This window comes from Papaver somniferum, chromosome 10 (genome assembly GCF_003573695.1).
Source record: "Papaver somniferum cultivar HN1 chromosome 10, ASM357369v1, whole genome shotgun sequence".
Taxonomy (NCBI): Eukaryota; Viridiplantae; Streptophyta; class Magnoliopsida; order Ranunculales; family Papaveraceae; genus Papaver; species Papaver somniferum.
Window position 1 is genome coordinate 111516191 of NC_039367.1, and position 5913 is coordinate 111522103.

At 35.9% G+C, this 5913-nt stretch overlaps 1 non-coding gene across 1 annotated transcript; it reads right to left on the bottom strand.

The window, feature by feature from the left end:
* Positions 1-1358: 1358 nt before the first annotated feature.
* On the bottom strand, positions 1359-1430 carry TRNAR-UCU. The gene has a single exon. It is a non-coding gene; the product is annotated as a tRNA-Arg (tRNA).
* Positions 1431-5913: the final 4483 nt, after the last annotated feature.

The following is a 5913-nucleotide window of genomic DNA, read 5'->3' on the forward strand; positions in this document are numbered from 1 at the left end:
TTAATGGGAGACAGTTTAATGATACAAGAGGGAAGTTCTGTAAAATCAACGAGACGAATTGCTCAGATCCCTGTGAGTGAAGCTTATTTGGGTCGTATTGTAAATGCTCTGGCTAAACCTATTGACGGTAGGGGTGAAATTTCATCTTCTGAATCCCGGTTAACTGAATCTCCCGCTCCAGGTATTATTTCAAGACGTTCTGTATATGAGCCTCTTCAAACGGAACTTATTGCTATTGATTTGATGATCCCTGTAGGGCGCGGCCAACGAGAATTAGTTATTGGGGACAGGCAGACCGGTAAAATAGCAGTAGCCACGGATATTGTTCTCAATCAAAAAGGGAAAAATTTAGTATGTGTTTATGTAGCTATTGGTCAAAAAACGTCTTCTGTAGCTCAGGTAGTGACTACTTTCCAGGAACGGGGAGCAATGGATTATACTATTGTGGTAGCCGAAATGGCAGACTCACCTGCTACATTACAATACCTCGCCCCTTATACAGGAGCGGCTCTGGCTGAATATTTTATGTACCGTGAACGACATACTTCAATCATTTATGATGATCCCTCCAAACAAGCACAAGCTTATCGTCAAATGTCTCTTCTATTACGGAGACCCCCAGGCCGCGAAGCTTATCCAGGAGATGTTTTTTATTTGCATTCGCTGCTAAATTAAGCTTATCCAATAGTAGAGACTCAATCTGGGGATGTTTTGGCTTATATCCCTACCAACGTAATTTCCATTACAGATGGAAAAATATTATTATCCTCCGATCTATTCAATGTCGGAATCCGACCTGCTATAAATATGGGGATTTCTGTTTCCAGAGTAGGATCTGCGGCGCAAATTAAAGCCATGAAACAAGTAGCTGGCAAATTAAAATTGGAGCTGGCTCAATTCGCAGAGTTAGAAGCCTTTGCACAATTTGCTTCTGATCTCGATAAAGAAACTCAGAATCAATTGGCAAGAGGTCAACGATTACGTGAATTTCTCAAACAAGCCCAATCGGCTCCTCTCACCGTGGAAGAACAGGTAATGACTATTTATACTGGAACGAATGGGTATCTTGATTCGTTAGAAATAGATCAGGTAAAGAAATTCCTCTTTTAATTACGTACTTACTTAAAAACTAATAAACCTCGATTGCAAGAAATCATATCTTCTACCAAGAAATTTCCGGAGGAAGCAGAAGTTCTTTTGAAGGAAGATATTAAGGAATAGATGTAACGGTTTCTACTTCAGGAACAAGCATAAAGAAGTTGATTACTCTTAGTAAATCGTCGATAAACATTTATTATTTGAATCATTCAAAATATCTGTCTTGACATAAAAAGATAAAAAAATAGATGGAAATAAATTGCGTCCAATAGGATTTGAACCTATACCAAAGGTTTAGAAGACCTCTGTCCTATCCATTAGACAATGGACGCCTTTTCATTCCGTATTTTATCTTTTTATTTTTCCTTTACTATCTTACTGTTTGTAAAAAAGGAACCAGATTCTTTTGTGAAATAATTTAGGAAAGAAATATGCGTATTTACATTATCAGAATTAAAGTGGAGCGGGTAGCGGGAATCGAACCCGCATCGTTAGCTTGGAAGGCTAGGGGTTATAGTCGACGTCGATTCAGCCTTTCTTTTTGACGTCTCTAATTCAAAACTGAACATGAAACTTTGGTTTCATTCGGCTCCTTTATGGAAATGGATAGATTCCCAAATCTAAGTTGTAAAAAAAATTTCGACCCATAACACCTATGTTAGCTTTTTTGTTTGAATACTTTCAAAACAACTCGCTTTATAGATGATCCCTCTAGAAGGGGGTAATTCTAACAAATACTTATAGTTATTTCATTCTCTATTTCTACTGTGCGAATCCTGAGGAAAAGAGTTGTGTTTCCACCGAGCTGAAACAATATGTTGATGGCCCTAGTAAAACAAAGTCATCATTTAATAGCTATTTCGCTTCAATTTCCCTTCTACAAAGAAAAAATGGAAGATCTAGTTACGATTGAAATACACTTTTTTCTTTATCCATGGACCCTTTATTCATACTCATTCAATTGGAAGTTTTGATCCAACTAAAAAAAATTATGCTTCGCAATTCCATAATCCAATTTTCAATTTTGAATTGACCCTTGGATACAAATCACGAGAATGTATATTCTTCCTCAAATCTTTCATTAAAGAGGTAAAGGATAAAATCCTTTTAAGAAAGAAAGTTTTTGATCGGAATACAAATTAACCGAAAGACCCCTTAACTATTTAAGGGATTAATAGAACGAATCACACTTTTACCACTAAACTATACCCGCTAAAATTGATTATTTTATATGAATGGAATCTTTGTCGAACAAGGGAATCCTACATAATAAAGATAGGATCAGAATATAATTATTAAATTAGAGCGTTGACGTTTTTTGTCGGTAGAACTTGATGAGGTAGGAAAAGAAGTTTTATAAAAAAAAAAGATTATATCTTTTTTTTTGCTGGGAGTTCTTTAAAGAGCCACTGAAGTCACAAAAAATTGTGTCAAAGTCCGTAGCTCCGTTTTTTCAACCCTCCAATACTTTACAAGAAAATACAAAATTTTATCAAAAAAGAGAGAAAGTTTGATTCTTTCATTTTTTTGCAGATACCCTTTCCCTATTTATTTTATTCATATTCCGCTAGTAAATTTTAGGAATTCGAGCCAACCAATTGGATCTAGTATAAAAACCCGGAGTCTTTTTTATGGACTCAACTCAAGTCTTCAAATAAAGACTTCCCTTGAAGAAATAACGAAATTATAGTTATAATATTAAGAAATAGGATAGGTCCCTCTTTTTCAAAATTGAGAAAAAATGCAAAGACACTTCTATCCTATACCATAAGATTGGAAATAGTCTTCTATGTTCCTGTCGTTGTTGTTTCAATAACAAGTCTTTTTGTTTTCAAATCAGAGAAATGAGTTGATCTATCATTAATTGCGTTGGAATAAAGTAAGAAATGGCCCGGCTAGGTACTGACCAGGCCGGGGAATAAAAGGAGCTTTCGGCTAAAAAGGGGGGAGATTCCGTTTTTCTTTCTATGGAAGATATACCCATTATTGAAATGAAATTCGAGTTGGATTTCTAATCCAATTTGTATCTATCTTATCTATCTATAGAATAGAGTGAAAGAAGAAATAAAGACTTTTTGGCTTCAAGCGTAACATAGTAATTTTTTCAATTTGGAGAGATGGCTGAGTGGACTAAAGCGGCGGATTGCAAATCCGTTGTACGATTTATTTGTACCGAGGGTTCGAATCCCTCTATTTTCCTTCGATGACTTGCTTTTTTTAGCCAAACCCCCTAAACAGTCTATTGTTCTTGAATTCAATCTTTTTATCTAAGGGATTGGGTGCTATCTCAGCCCTGAACCCTATACTACTACAGTACAAAAATTGTCGGTTGAATAGCACATCCTTATATATAAGGAACAAAAAAGGAAGAAAGAGTTTCTGTAACACTTCTTTTGGATACTGATTGAAATTGCGTTGCTGTGTCAGAAGAAGGGTAGCTATACTGATTCGGTATACTCTAAAGATGCCTTCAGTACACTATTGACAATCTAACAAAGATTAAAGATCTGTGGGTTTCCACTTACTGATCCCATCTTTCACAGAATCGATCCCCTTTTACTGTACAAGAATATGTGGAGCTCATCATGTCTGGAAGCAGGGGAGAACGCGCTTTTGGTGATATTATTACCAGTATTCGATACTGGGTCATTCATAACATTACTATACCTTCCCTATTCATTGCGGGTTGGTTATTCGTCAGCGCGGGTTTAGTTTACGATGTGTTTGGAAGCCCTCGTCCAAATGAGTATTTTACAGAGAATCGACAAGGAATTCCATTAATAACTGGCCGTTTTGATCCTTTGGCACAACTCGATGAATTTAGTAGATCCTTTTAGGAGGCCCCAATGACTATAGATCGAACCTATCCAATTTTTACAGTGCGATGGTTAGCTATTCACGGACTAGATGTACCTACCGTTTCTTTTTTGGGGTCAATATCAGCAAGGCAGTTCATCCAACGATAAACCTAACCCGAATTGAATTATAGAGCTATGACACAATCAAACCCGAACGAACAAAATGTTGAATTGAATCGTACCAGTTTTTACTGGGGGTTATTACTCATTTTTGTACTTGTTGTTTTATTTTCCAATTATTTCTTCAATTAAGAAAAAGAGAGAGAATAGTATGAATTCTCTATATCCCACTCGGAAGGATCTCATCTCAAAATTATCCATGGATGTTTATGTCTCTAGCATGACCACTTGATGAAATATGGAGGGAAGTGGGGTAAATGGCCAGTACTACAGGAAGGATTCCTCTTTCGCTGATAGGTACTGTAGCCGGTATTCCTGTGATCGGTTCAATAGGTGTTTTCTTTTACGGTTCATATTCCGGGTTGGGTTCATCCCTGTAGTATATAGTATGAACTGAGTTGTAGACAGGAAAAAGTAAGAGCTCAACGGGACCTTACCCCTTTTGTTTTAATTCGAGGGGTAAGGGCCCATTGAGATCTTGCTTTTCCAACGAGATTTTTATTTATTTCATAACAAAAAAGTTTACAGTTAATACAACAGATACTAATCTATTCGTATAAATGAAAAGAGGCCCTTATTGCTCTGATGTTTCAAATCGCTCTTTTTTTAAGATGATGCTGTTGGAGAATTAACTCTATTGATTGGATTCATAATACCTGTTCCTACATAGTATGTATTCGTCCGAAATAGGAAAAAAGAACGGGAATGAATCTATTTTCTCAATGACATACATAATATGGATTCCTATAGATGAGACATCATCCAAATAATTTCTATACTAATAGAAGCTTACTCCATTTATTTTATTATCTCATCAAAGTTTTTTTTTTTTTTAGAAGTTCATTGAAGAAGTTCGAGTTACTCAACGAGCTAGCTACTCCACACTCCACCCCCCCTTTTTCTTGTCCACTACTTTTTAGAAATCCGAAGCGGCGAGGTTCCGATAAACTCAGAAAAAAGGGAATAGTACTTTCTAGGCATAAGGGGATTAAGAATCATTTTTTCTTTCGACACAACAAATGAAATTTTCACCCTTTTCTTGTGTCGAAGATTAGAAAGATAAAGAATCCCTCCTATAATAAATAGGTTATTCCTTTCATTTATTCCTTGCTTTATATTCTCCTACCACTTATGTCGATTATCTACTCCTATTCGAATTTGATTCCCTTTTTCTGTATGGAATAGGAGGCTTTTAATTTCATTTATTTCGTGGCATTTCAAATTTGACAATACTGAGATAATAACGCAACTCTTATTTGGATTGAAAAAGGGAGCCGGATTCACGTCAAATAACGCGTTCTTCACAATATAATACTAGTCTATTACTAGCGTGAAAATTAAAAGATAAATACTTCCCAATATCTGGTATAAAAACAAACAGTAGCAGCAAAGCAAGTAAACTAAATACTATTTTTAACCATACATAATTACATCGATCAACAAGAATTTGGTTTTTATTAACTTTATGTTTGTGTTAATAAATACGTGGACCTAAAAATTCATTTCAGACAATTGAACCTTCTCGAATTGTTTCTTTTTCAAAACCAAAAATATTTGTGCCAGAATAACAGATGCCAAGAATAACAAAAGACCTTGGACACGTGATGGATCTTTAAGTACTATTTCTGCGTCTCCCTGACCAAATCCACCCACGTTGGGATTACTTGTTAGTGGATGATCAAGCTTGATAGATTCGCCTTCGGACACAAGAAGTTCCGGTCCTGGGGGTATAATATCGACCACTTGGTGACCGTCTGACGTATCTTCTATGCTTATTTCATATCCCCTTTTTATTTACGTACAATTTTACTTACTATACCTGCTGATGTAGCATTAT